The sequence below is a fragment of the Trichechus manatus genome, unplaced genomic scaffold, assembly GCF_000243295.1.
Source record: "Trichechus manatus latirostris isolate Lorelei unplaced genomic scaffold, TriManLat1.0 scaffold00128, whole genome shotgun sequence".
Lineage (NCBI taxonomy): Eukaryota > Metazoa > Chordata > Mammalia > Sirenia > Trichechidae > Trichechus > Trichechus manatus.
This window is the reverse complement of record NW_004444064.1, coordinates 2,928,569-2,942,561: the sequence shown is the minus strand read 5'-3', so window position 1 is coordinate 2,942,561 and position 13,993 is coordinate 2,928,569. Positions and strand designations below refer to the sequence as shown.

General features: G+C 41.1%; 1 non-coding gene across 1 annotated transcript; it reads left to right on the top strand.

Annotated features, from left to right (window-relative positions):
• The first annotated feature begins 10,428 nt into the window (after positions 1-10,428).
• On the top strand, positions 10,429-10,533 carry LOC111822094 (U6 spliceosomal RNA). Its single transcript, XR_002825375.1, has one exon. It is a non-coding gene; the product is annotated as a U6 spliceosomal RNA (small nuclear RNA).
• The last annotated feature ends 3,460 nt before the right edge of the window (positions 10,534-13,993 follow it).

Here is a 13,993-nt window from a genome sequence, read left to right as displayed (position 1 = left end):
TCCATTTCCTCTAGGTTTTCAAATTTGTTGGAGTATAATTTTTCGTAATACTCTGTTATGATCCTTTTTATTTCAGTTGGGTCTGTTGTAATGTCCCCCGTTTCATTTCTTATGTGGGTTATTTGTGTCCTCTCCTGTTTTTCTTTTGTCACTTTGGCCAGTGGTTTGTCAATTTTGTCGATTCTTTCAAAGAACTAACTTTTGGTTTTGTTGATTCCTTCTGTTGTTTTTCTATTCTCTGTTTCATTTATTTCTGCTCTGATCTTTATTTTTCCTTTCTTCTGGTGGCTGTGGGCTTCTTTTGCTGTTCTCTTTCTATTTGTTTGAGTTGTGTAGCTAATGTTTTGATTTTGTCCCTTCTTTTTCAATGTGTGCATCTATTGTTATAAATTGACCTCTGAGGGGACATCTAGGTCAGCTGGCATAACAAAGCTTATTAAGAAAGTGTTCTGCATCCTACTTTGGTGAGTGGCGTCTGGGGTCTTAAAAGCTTGCAAGTGGCCACCTAAGATGCATCAATTGTTCCCAACCACCTGGAGTAAAGGAGAATGAAGAACACCAAAGACACAAGGAAACTATTAGCCCAAGAGAAAAAAAGGGCCACATAAACCAGAGACCTCATGAGCCTGAGACCAGAAGAACTAGATGGTGCCCAGCTACCACCATGACCACCCTGACAGGGAACACAACAGAGTGTCCTGGATGGAGCAGAAGAAAGATGGGATGCAGAACTAAAATTCTAGTAAGAAGACCAGACTTAATGGTCTGAATGAGACTGGAGGAACCCCAGAAAGCATGGCCCCTGGATTCTCTTTCAGCCCAGAACTAAAACAATTTCTGAGGCCAACTCTTCAGACAGGGATTGGACTGGACTGTGGGACATAAAATGATACTCGTTAGGAGTGTGCCTCTTAGCTCAAGTAGATACAAGAGACTAAATGGGCAGCTTCTGTCCAGAGGTGAGATGGGAAGGCAGAGAGGGTTAGGAGCTGGTTGATTGGACATGGGGAATCGGGTGGAAAGGAGGAGTGTGCTGTCACAGTATTGGGAAAGCAATTAGAGTCATATAACAATGTATGTGTAAATTTTTGTATGGGAGACTAACTTGAAATGTAAACTTCATTTAAACTATAACAATAAAAAAAAATTGACCTCTGAGCACTGCCTTTGCTATGTCCCAAAGGTTTTGGTATGATGTGTTTTCCTTCTTGTTTGATTGTAGGAATTTTTTGATTCCATCTTTGATTTATTCTGTTACCAGTGGTTTTTAAACAGGGTGTTATTCAGTTCCCATGTATTTTATTTTTTTCCCTTGCTCTTCCTATTGTTAATTTCTACTTTGATGGTGTTGTGACCAGAGAAGCTACTTTGTGTTATCTCAGTACGTTAGATTGTATTGAGGGTTGCTCTGTGGCCTAAGATGCGGTCTGTTCTGGAGAATGTCCCATGTGCACTGGAAAAGAATGTGTACTTTACAGCTGTTGGGTGGAGTGTTCTATATATGTCTATGAGGTCAAGTTGGCTGATTGTGGCATTTAGATCTTCTGTATCTTTGTTGAGTTTCTAGATGTTCTATCCTTTACTGAGAGTGGTGTGTTGAAGTCTCCTACTACTATTGTGGGACCGTTCATTTCTCTTCTCAGTGCCATTAGAGTTTGTTTTATATATTTTGGAGCCCTGTCATTGGATGTGTATATATTATGGTTATGTCTTCATGATGGATTGTTCGTTTAATCATTATATAATGCCTTTGTTTGTCTTTTATGGTGAATTTTGTTTTAAAGTCTATTTTATCTGAGACTGGTATTGTCATTCCTTCTCTTTTTTGGTAGCGGTTTGCTTGATATATTTTTTCCATCCTTTGTTTTTTAATAAATTTCTGTCTTTGTTTCTAAGGTGTGTCTCTTGTAGACAGCATATTGGTGGATCCTGTTTTTTTATCCATTCTGTCACTCTCTATCTCTTTATGGGTGCATTTAGACCATTTATGTTTAGTGTAATTATTTATAGGTATAAGTTTATTGCTGTCATTTTGTAGTGCTTTTTTATAGTGCTGACATTTTCTTTGTTCATTTTAACATTGTTTACATATACAGTTCAGTGACGTTAATTCTGTTTATCATGTTTGAGCTTTGTTAATTTTTGTCTTTCAAGGAATTTTACCAATTCTTCTAAGTTGTTGAAATTGTTGGCTAAAATTGTGTTGGATGTTCTCTTATTATCCTTTTATTGTCCGTAGGATCTGTAGAAGCAGTTCCTTTTTCCTTGTTGGCATTGATGAGTTGTTCCCCTCTTTTTTTTCTTGATCAGTCTAGCTATGGGTTTATCTATTTTACTGATATTTTTAAGGAACTAGCTTATGGCTTGGTTAATTTTCTCCATGTCTTTTTTTCAATTTTGTTGCTTTTTGATCTTTATTATTTCTTTCCTTTAACTTATTTTGGGTTTACTTTGCTCTTCTTTTTCTAGCTTCTTGAGTTGGAATCTAAGATCATTGATTTGAAATTGCTAGTTTGTCCCTGATCTTGAGGGTGGCTTTCCTGGGTTTTTGATTGAGACCCTTGCAGGTGCCTATCTTCTCAACCCTGAAATCTCAGCAAGTTGCAGATTTTGCCCTTATCTCTTTATCCCCCTGCCACACACTAAAACAAAACAAAACAAACCCAAGCCCATTGCCGTCAAGTAGATTCTGACTCATAGCAACCCTATAGGACAAAGTAGAACTGCCTGATAGGGTTTCCAGGGAGTGGCTGGTGGATCTGAACTGCCGACCTTTTGGTTAGCAGCCTGAGATCTTAACCACTGTGCAACCAGGGCCCCTGCCTCACACCGTTGGGTTCAAAATCTGGCACATGTTTTGAGGGGGAGAAAGATTGTATGATTGTTGTAGGCCCCTTTCATTTGATGCAACTTTGTCCCCTAAACACCTGGAGACTTGGGCGGAGATTTTGCTCTACCTTTGTGGCCCAACCTCCAGCATCTGTCAGTCCCAGAACTCAGGAAATTTCTAGTGGGAGAACAGGCCTTATGTTTTGGACTCCTTTAGCTTCCCGTCTGTTGCAGTAGTCCCATGTGCCTGCTAAAAAGCTCTGCTGGTTTTTCTTCCCCACAGTAGAATCCCTCAACTTGGACCAAACCTGATTTTTAACTCAGCTAGGAAGGACTCTTCCTTGTATAGAATTTTAATTCATATAGTCTTCATTGCTTTGGTGATTTTAGAAATACATTTTTGCAGTTTATTTTTTGAAAATCTGGTTGTTGCATTGGTAGTGTTGGCTCGCTGTGACCCACAAAATTCAAAGAATTCCCCTCTCTTTGTATAGTTTATGTACAATAAAATGCATCTATTTAAAGTGTTACTGCATTGAAATAATGTAAAGTAGGTAGTATAAATCAAAGAGGTTTATTAAGGATTTTAAAAGAATTCGAATTGGGAACAGCGTGGCTGACTTAAATGAAACCATGCGGTTCAAAGCAGGGGTCATGAGCACAAGCTAATATAGGGTTAAAGCAGTTCTGATTGGTTACTGAGAATGAAATGCAAGTGAAAAATAACAACAACAAGTTGTAGGTCATTGGCTACATACTCCTGCTGAAATAGAACGCTGGTGCGGAATGCAACGCTGGTGCAGCAGCAAGTGGTGGCTCATTGGTTATATGCTAATTAGCATCAAATGTACATTTCTTAATGAGAAATTACCATTGAGGCACACATTTCTTTAGACATTTAGTGGATATACATGTTAAAGGTTGCCGAATTGGGGACTTGCCTTTAACTCCAGCCATTTTTCTTTGGGTCAAAAGCCTTACAGAATTTTTTTCTCTTGCCCATTTCCCTCCTCTTAATCAAGGATTTTCACTAACATCCCTCCCTCACACCTTAATAAGGCGGTCTTCAGCATAGACTTAATTTGTGGTATGCTGCTCCCAGGTTGTTGCTCATAATTTCAGCCTTTTGTTCATCTAGACTGCTTTCTCGTAGTCAAATTCCACTGGTACCTTGGTTGCCAGGCAGCTCTGGTTTATCCTTACCATATTCAGGTTCATATCCACAAGGCGTTTGGGTGTGTGATGTTAGGACCAAATTCTCAGGAATATTTGACCATTTCTAATGACTGAGTTAAATGGGAGGCACCTCATACTTGGCTAATGCTTCTGCGGTTTCTATATACATCATTCTTCTCATAGACATCATGTTACTTCTCTGGGCCGAAGCATTAGTGGAGACCTTTATGCAACACTTAATGGTTCTTATCACAATGACTACTATCACCTAAATCATAATTCTTATAAGCATCACAGATCTAATCCATGCACCCATCTCTTCAGGCAACCAACTAAAAAAATGTCTGTAAGGAGAAACCTGAGCTGGTTTCTGGGATGTGTAGCCAGGCTGCTTTCCGGTGTATTTGCTTAATATCATGTTCTACTTCCCCTTAGGTATTTACCCATGTGCAGCAAGAGGTGTTGGTGATTGTGCAAACTCCTCCCTGTTGTGCTAACAGGAAGTCCAATGCAGTTAGATTATCCAGCATTACCTTGGCAACGAAGTTCAGTGAAGTTTGCTGGGCAACCATAGCACTGGCCATATCATCAGCTATTTGTTCCATTGTATCTGATAAACTCGTGATTGACAATTCCAGATCAGCAACTCCCCACCAGAGTATAAAGGCTCTTACAAATGAAAACCCTGGACCAGGGTTATCCTTAATAGGATTGTCTCCAGATCCAAGACCTCTCTTATGCTGAGTGAGGAGATCTAATTCTCCAGTCCAGTGTAGACTGTCATTATATGAATATCTATCTAATGGTACCTGTAGTGAGCCCAAGGTACATTGGCCCAGCATATTCCATCCATCTAGGCAGAGTGCTTCCTAAGCATAGGGTTCAGTTCTTGGGTTGGATTTCCTTTTAGTGGGGTAATCTGATCTTCTACACAAAAACACATATCTGTAAGGAGCACAAATCTTGTTATTTCCTGTGTAATTGTGTGAGAAGGGGATGCTTTGATTAACTCGCTCAAGCCAAGGTTCAGTTACGGAGTTGTTACAGACAATTGTCCTATCTTTAGAGGGTTCTAGAGCCTAGTACAAAGGGAGGGATGAGCCACTATTGTTTAGGCAGTCAGGTAATTCTTTTACTTATTTGGTAACATCTCGAAGTATCTAGGGAATTCTCTGTGCTGGAGTGAATAGTTAATTTGGCAAACAATGTGAAAACCTCGTGTTTTGTGAAGCAGGCCCTTAGACATTCCATAAACTAGTCAGACATTGTGGCCTGGGTTAAATTAGAGTGTGGTAGCTGGGGTTGGGCTGACAGTCCTGGCATATGCCAAAACCTGACTTGTATGGTTTGTTTAAAAGAAACCGTAAGGTTAACAATAGCTTAAGGGATGTGGCTACACTGGTAGACGGGAATTGCCAAGGAGTTGGAGTTTTCATGTACAGTGTGTGGAATGGGGTGGCAAACACAGCAGCTAGTTAGGTTGCCTGCCTTGGCCATGGCCTGGGATAGCTTTTTGAAGGCATTTTCCTGCCAGGCATCAATTAAGATTATGAGCCACAGAATAATAATATTTGAGGTAAGCCTCATGAGGAAGGAAAGCTGCCCCCCCCCAGAAGAATGCAGTATACTAGTCCACCACTAGGCAACTAATAGTAATGAAATCAAATCCTTTTTCATATAGCATATGAGTATGTGGAGTTAGAGCTCGTATAAGAACCAGTACAGAAAACAAATCATCAAAAACTGAAAAGAAGTAAGCATAGTAAAGTCTTAAAATTGACTTAGTACATGGGGGGAGGTTTTTATACTTTCACCATCCAACTAATCCTAGTTTATAAAACAAGTGACTTCAAATGCAATCAGTATCATGCATAAAGCAATTATTTCCACAACTTCCATTAATAGTCTGTGAGAAAATGAAAACCGGTTTAGGGCAACAAGGAAATGACAGGATGTTGAGGCAACGGATAATATAAAAATTGTAAACCAAGGAAAAAGCACTAGCCACAATAATGATTAGAAATAAAAATCCAAAACTTTCAACAAGCTGCATGGATTGAGATACAGGCCTGGTCCTGAAGTCTTGGGAGAGCAGTCTACTCAGATGTGATCGACTTTTCATCTGGATGTCACTTAAACTTTAATTTGAATCCTTCAGTAGGTCACACAGTCCAAACAGGTTGCAGCCTTCTTAACTCTTTCAAGACCTGTCATGGATTGAATTGTGTCCCCTAAAAATGTGTGTCAACTTAGTTAGGCCATGATTCCCAGTATTGTGTGGTTGTCCTCCATTTTGTGATTGTAATTTTATGTTAAAGAGGATTGGAGTGGTATTGTAACACCCTTATTAAGGTCACATCCCTGATCCAATGTAAAGGGAATTTTCCTAGGGTGTGGCCTGCACCACCTTTTATCTTACAAGAGATAAAAGGAAAGGGAAGCGAGCAGAGGGGGGGACCTTATACCACCAAGAAAGAAGCACTGGAACAGAGCACATCCTTTGGCCCTGGGGTTACTGCGTGGAGAAATTTCTAGTCCAGGGGAAGATTGACGACAAGGACCTTTCTCCAGAGTCGACAGGGAGAGAAAGCCTTCCCCTGGAGCTGACGCCTAGAATTTGAACTTCTAGCCTACTAGACTGTGAGAAAATAAATTTTCTGTTTGTTAAAACCATCCACTTGTGGTATTTCTGTTATAGCAGCACTAGATGACTAAGACAAGATCCAGTTATTTTCTGCTTTGAATTTTTTGTTGTTACCATGTGTTTTCAGTAGTAGCATGCATGCTGAGTCATTGAGTGTGTTTAAAATTTTGGTTGGTAATATAGATTGTGAGAAATAGTATGTGAAAATGAAAATGCATGATTTGTGGGAGCCCCAGAATATGCAAAAATCTGACTTGTATGGCTCGTTTAAAGGAAACCATAAGGTTAGTAATAACTTAAGGGATGTGGCTATAGTTGTAGACTGGAATTGCCAAGGGGTTGGAGTTTTCCTGTACAGCGTGTGGAATGGGGTGGCAAGCCCACTGGTCTTGGGTAGCAGGCTTTATTGTGGTAAGTCTTCCATTTGGGTATGTGGGCACCTCTTGTTTTACCTAATACCCCAGCTACTTTGCTTCAGTGAACACTTCTTTTGCCTTTCACCTTTACACAAATCCTCACTGGAGGGAAGCAAATGTTTTCAGCAGGAAAAGTATACTCCCAGTGAACTCCAGAGGTATAAAAAGTGGGTGGGATACTGTATGTTCCCTGAGTTATGAAAGAGTTAAGCTGTAAACAGTGTATCCAGGCTTTATCCTGTGTAATTTGGCAGCACCTGGTTTAGTGGGCAGGACCTGATAGTTCCCCTTCCATTGAGGTTCCAGTGAATATTTTATTTGGTGTCTTTTCTAGTATACATAATTTCTTGGCCAGATAGTCTTTCCAGCAGGTTCCATAGGTCTTTCCTGATTGTAGGCCTCTTTAAAGAATTGTAAGTTTGAGCACAGTGCATTGATGCCTGGCAATATTTAAAAAAATTAGCTTGTATGAAATTGGAGTCCGTCCAGACTGACCAATAAGGAAAAGCTAAAAGTTGCCCTGTAACAGTTTCATGTGGGGTTAGTTTATGGGGACCAAATGGTGTGGGTTCTTAGATTTAACAGGACTACGGATAAGTGCAGCCTGGTGGTGCAGTGGTTAAGAGGTATGGCAAGCTATGGCTGCTAAACAAAAGGCTGGCAGTTCAAATCCACCAACCACTCCTTGGAAACCCTATGGGGCAGTTCTCCTCTGTCCTATAGGGTCTCCATGAGTCGGAATTGACTTGATGGCAATGGATTTATGGGTAACACTCGAACCCAAGATAGTCCAAGGAGTGAGATAACTTGGCCAACTGATTCTTAATGATGCTGTTTGTTCCTTCAGCCAATCCTGAGGACTAGGAGTGGTATGGGCAGTGAAATCTTTAAAAATGGGAAACACCTTGTATAAATCCTTTGTAATTTGGCCAGTAAAATGGGTTCCTTGATCACTACGAAGGGTTTTGGGGGCACCTCAAGTAGGAATGATATTTTTAAATAGCTCTTTGGCCAGAAGAGTGGTGGTGGCATTCTGACTTGGAAAGGCTTCCACCCAGTGGGAAAGTCTACAGATCATAACTAAGAGGTATTTATAGCCATTAGAAGGAAGTAGTTGGATAAAATCAATCTGCCACTGGAGCATGAGTCCAAGAGGTAATAGATATCTTCCAGGGGGTAGTTTACAAACACGGCCAACATTAAACTGGGGACACATCGAGCCATGCCAGGTAACATGGTCGGCTGCATTCCAAAATGACCCCACCAATGTTTAGACAGAAAATCAATAAGTTTATCTCTACTCCAATGGTTGGTGGCATGGAGGATTCAAGCCAAAGGGACATGCAAAGATTTTGGAAGGACTGACTTTCAGCTATGCGCTTTAGACCTCTCTCACGGTCCTTCTCAGACCCTAAAAACTTCATTCAGGCAGCATGCTTCCTTTTTTCCATTGTTCTTTGTCTTCCTCAGGGGCTGGCATTTGGTGTTTTATGAGATTGTGCCACATAGGCTTACTGGTGGTGTTATCCTCCATGTAAATGTCACTGTCAGTATCTCTTATCTCTGGCTTGTGACACCTTCGATATTAAGTAGGTATTTCTATGGCTTGGAATTTGGCAGAGGCAGCTAACTTTACTGCTCTGTCGGCCATGTTATTCCCTTTAATTTCCTGTGCTTGAGGAACTTCTCTAGGCTGATGGACTTGGACCTTAATGACTGTGTTCGCTGAGAAGAGCAGCATTGCCTTCAAAAAGTCAGCCACCAGTGGGCTGTTTTTTCTTTTTTTGTTTTTAATCTGGGCTCCTGATGAAGTAAGGAACCCCGTTCGTTTTCATAGAATCTGGGAAGCATATGTTATCCTGAATGCATATCTTGAATCTGTAAACATAGTTACGACTGTTTGGAGGTGTGCTTGCATGCCTGTGTGAGTGCAATCAATTCAGCTTGTTGGGCTGAGGTAACGTCAGGAAAAACGGTCCACTTTCAAGAATCTCAGTGGAGGTGGTTACAGCGTAGCCTTCCTGATGACAAGAGTCGTTAGATTTTAAATAAGAGCCGTCAACAAACAAAGATCTGCTTTGTCAAGAAGAGTTTCTTGTGGGTCACTTGTGGGTCAGTCCCAATGGTTAATAAACAGTCAGTCAGATAATTGCAGTCATGGGAAGGATATTCTTAATCACCTAGTAAAGGCATAAGAGTTGCAGGATTTAGCTCAAAGACAGTATGTAAGCCAATAAAACAACCTCATAGGAGGTCATCCTGTTGGACAAATGTGTTAAACTCAAATTCAAAAGAGCAAATAATGCATGAGGAGCATATACATTCCCAGAACAATATCTGTAGTAGTCTCTACTAGCTGGACAGTGGCTGCAACAGCCCAATGCGTAGTGGATATTCCCTGACCACTGGGTCCAGCTAGACACTATAATATTCAGCTTATCTCTGTTGCCCTCTATGCTCCTGGGTTAGAGCATCCAGAACATTTCCATTTACCTCACGCACATAGAGAGAAAAACTAAGGTCATAATCAGGAATTCCCAAAGTATGGGTACAAGCAAGGGACCCTGTGGATAATAGGCAGATTCCTTGCTGGTTGCAGCTTGAAGTTGCTGCAACTGCAGAGCCATTAATTTGTTCTGCTCATATGAGAGGTCATCAGTTTAGTTTGTCTAGCTTACTTGCCCTGTTCCAAAATCTAAGATAATTTGTGTGCTAAATTAGCAAGGTTGGTGGTGGTAGCTGTTTACCAATTTGTTGTTGTTAGGTGCCATCAGGTTGGTTCTGATTCACAGTGACCCCATGTACAGCAGAATGAAACACTGCCCAGTCCTGCAGCATCCTCATGATCGTTGTTATGCTTGAGCCCATTGTTGCAGCCGCTGTGTCAGTCCATCTCATTGAGGGTCTTCCTCTTTTTCACTGACCCTCTACCAAGCGTGATGTCCTTCAGGGACTGATCCCTTCTGATAACATGTCCAAAGTATGTGAGATGGAGTCTTACCATCCTCGCTTCTAAGGAACATTCTGACTGTACTTCTTCCAAGACAGATTTGTTCATTCTTTTGGCAGTCCATGATATATTCAGTATTCTTCACCATCACCACAACTCAAAGGCATCAGTTCTTCTTTGGTCTTCCTTATTCATTGTCCAGCTTTTGCATGCATATGAGGTGATTGAAAACACCATGACTTGGGTCAGGCACACCTTAGTCCTTAAAGTGACATCTTTGCTTTTTAACACTTTAAAGAGGTCTTTTGCAGCAGATTTGCCCAATTTCCCAGGTTAGCCAATGGCATGTAACTAATTTTGCCAGTTTGGGGTCTAGCCCATTTAAAAACACTGAATTAAAAACAACCTGTTATGTTCACTTTGACAGCACATATACTAAAATTGGAACGATGCAGAGAAAATCAGCATGGCCCCTGTGCAAGGATGACACGCAAATTCGTGAAGTGTTCCATATTTTTAATCCAATCTGAAGAACGGAGAAAAAAGATTGGGAAAAAAAACTGAACAGAGCTTTAGTGACATGTGGGACAATTCTAAAAAGTCTAATATTCTTGTCATCAGATTTCCAAAGGAAGAGAAAGGGCGCAGTGAAAACTTCAATAAAATAAGCAAATTTTTTTATTTTTATTTTTATTTTATTGTGCTTTGGATGAAGGTCTGCAGAGCAAACTAGTTTCTCATTAAACTGTTGATACAAACACACACAAAACCTGTCTTGGTCATCTAGTGCTGCTATAAAAGAGATAACACAAGTGGATGGCTTTAACAAAGAGAAGTTTATTCTTTCACAGTCCAGTAGGCTAGAAGTCCAAATTTAGGGCTCTGGCTCCAGGGGAAGGCTTTCTCTCTCTGTCGAATCTGGAGGAAGGTCTTTGTCATCAGTCTTCCCTTGGTCTGGGAGCTTCTCTGCACAGGAACCCTGGGTCCAAAGGATGCACTCTGCTCCCAATGCTGCTTTCTTGGTGGTGTGAGGTCCAATGTCTGTCTGCTCTCTTCTGTATCTCAAAATAAATTGACTTAAGACACTATCTAATCTTGTGGATCTCATCAATGTAACTGCCACTAATCCATCTCATTACGTCATAGTGATAGGATTTACAACACATAGGGAGATCACATCAGATGACAAAATGGTTGACAATCATACAATACGGGGAATCATGACCTAGCCAAGTTGACAGATATTTTTGGGGGACACAGTTCAATCTATGACACAACCTTTGCTCATCTTCTGTCAGAGCTAATCCCTAGTGCTGAATAAAAATCTTAGCCAATCTATCCATGAATTATGCACATTTTCTCCCTTTTGTTATTGGCAAGCATGGAATTTCTCCAGTGAACAGTTCCTCCACAGACCTGAAAGTGAGAGCTACTGATACTCTAGTTTCTAGAACTCTCAATCTGTAGTGTTCTGATTATCCTGATACTGGATTTTCTTCTTTCTGTGACCATGAGTCATTTACCTTTGGGATTCTAGACAGACCCTAAGGGAAAAGAACTCAAAACATCTTTGCCCTCCCCCAGGATAACTCTCCCCTCACTGAATTACACACCCAGGTTCCCTATTTTGAAAATCATAATTCATGTTGAGGAAGGGGTAAAAATAGGTCATCTATTCACAAACTGAAATGTTTCATCTTTATCTCAAATTAAAAAGAACTGCTTACAAATTTGCTTACAGAAATATTCTTATCTCAAGGTTGATTCTGTCAAATTCATTTGGTTTCCCACAATTTGGTTCCAAAAAAAAAAAACTTGCCATCTACCAGTCCTCTGGGCCTTGGCAGTCTGCCTTCAAAAAAAAAGGTTCAGACAAGATGCATGAGAATGCTCGCCTGAAAAAGAGAAAACTACAACAGCTGGAAATCAGCCTGCACCCTTGTAAGACATCCCTTTACCGAAGTACACATGGCCCCATTACCATTAAGAAAGCATTTAAATAAAGGTAGGTTACCAATCTTCAGTTATGGAGAAAATATGAACACAGAGCTGAACTATACTCGCCTTTACCACTCTCTCCCTGGATCCCCGGTGTCTGCCGGTCTAGGCTCGGCTACCATGTATGCACCGCCACCTCCAGGCTGCCTGCTGGCTGCAGCCCAAGCTGCAGTGACTGCTCCTTCTTGGCTTTCTTGCTTAGCTTCACACCAGCATCTGACAGCTTCCTTCTTCGTAGCTCCTTCACCACACCACTCCTGGATTCTAGCTGCATCCCCGTCTACTTTCTATTCTTCTGCCCATAATTGTCCTAGCTTCTGTTTCTATTTCCTACCAAGAATACTTCTCGACAATTTTCTCATTTTCTATCTTGATTCTGTCTTCTACTAAATTTGTACTCTGTGCTTATTCTGGTTTGAGTCCAGGACATAGGTTACGAATGGATGCTCACCAGGGTATTCGGGTGGCCGTATTTTAAAAGACATTTCCCAGTGTGTTTGTTCCTCAGTAGAGGCTTCATGATGGAACTTTTCTTTAACCGGGGATGGAAGAAAATCTTCAGAATAGTAAGGGAGTGTAGAAAGGGCATTGGCAGAGTCTGGCACAAAGGTAGGGAGGAGAGGGTAGATGGAAGAAGCCAGGAGAATGGAAGGGGAAGGAACCAGCAAAGTAGGGTGGAATAGGCAAAGTGGGAGGGATGGTAGATGGAGTGGAGGGAATAGAGGAAAGGTCAGATATCAAGCATAAAATGAGTCCCATTGTTTCTGTTTTGTGTACAACCCCCCTTCCGATTTGGTGCACCAAAGGTAATTTTGGACGTGTCAGAAGTTTCCTATTTTGGCCAACATCCTTCACGACTGTCTTTGGCAATCAAATGCCGTACGCACAGAAACAGACAAGTATCTGGACCATAATATTTCTGGCAGGTGGTCTGGTCTGCTCCTTAGAGCAGGTGTGACCCATGATTACCAAAATAGCAACCATGTGTATCTAATCTTAAAATGCTCTAGAGACTTAAAAAGGTACCCCGAGAAATCTGATGGGCACCCTGGGAAAAATACAGTGAGCCACAGATGGTTGGGGAACCATAAAGGAAGAACAGGTTCATCAGGTGGGTCCATTAGTGAACCAAAAGTAAAAGCAGAGAGAGAGAGGAGAGAGAGAAACTGGGATAAACTTTGGTGAACTTCAATGCAAAGATTGTGGCGTTCAGACTGGGAAGGCATACCTGACGACCCTTCAGAAGCCGAGGAGACGAGGGCTCAGAAGGCTCCTGCCTGTGCCTGGCATCTGAACTCGCATTCCCACGGGTCAAAACAGGCAGATTTCGTCCAGATCCCACTGCTGCCACCAAAATGTCACTGCTTTGAAATAACACAACCTAGGTAGAACAAATCAAAGAGGTTTATTAAGGATTTTAAAAGACAATTTGAATTGGGAACAGAGTGGCTCACTGAAATGAAACCACGTGGCTCAAGGTGGGGGTCTTGGGCACAAGCTAATATAGGGCTGAGGCAGTTTTGATTGGTCACTGAGAATAAAATGCTAGAGAAAAATGCAACAAGTGGTAGGTCACTGGCTACATACTCGTACTGAAATAGAACGCTGGTGCAGAATGCAGCAAGTGGAGGCTCATTGGTTATATGCTAATTAACATCAAAGTTACATTTCTTAAGGAGAAATTACCATTGAGGCACACATTTCTGTAGACATCTAGCAGGTATACATGCTAAAGGTTACTGAATTGAGGACCTGCTTTTAACTTCAGCCATTTTACTTTAGGTCAAAAGCCTTACAGAAAATTTTCTCTCATAGAAAAGTGTACGGATTAATGAGTTTTGAATATGGGAAGATGACTCAGAACTGGGCAACCATTTGTACTGTTATCCGTAAGTTTGCTATGAGTTGGAGCCCACCCGACAGCACCTAACAATAACAACAACATACTCCTATGTAATTACCATCACAATCAAGGTATAG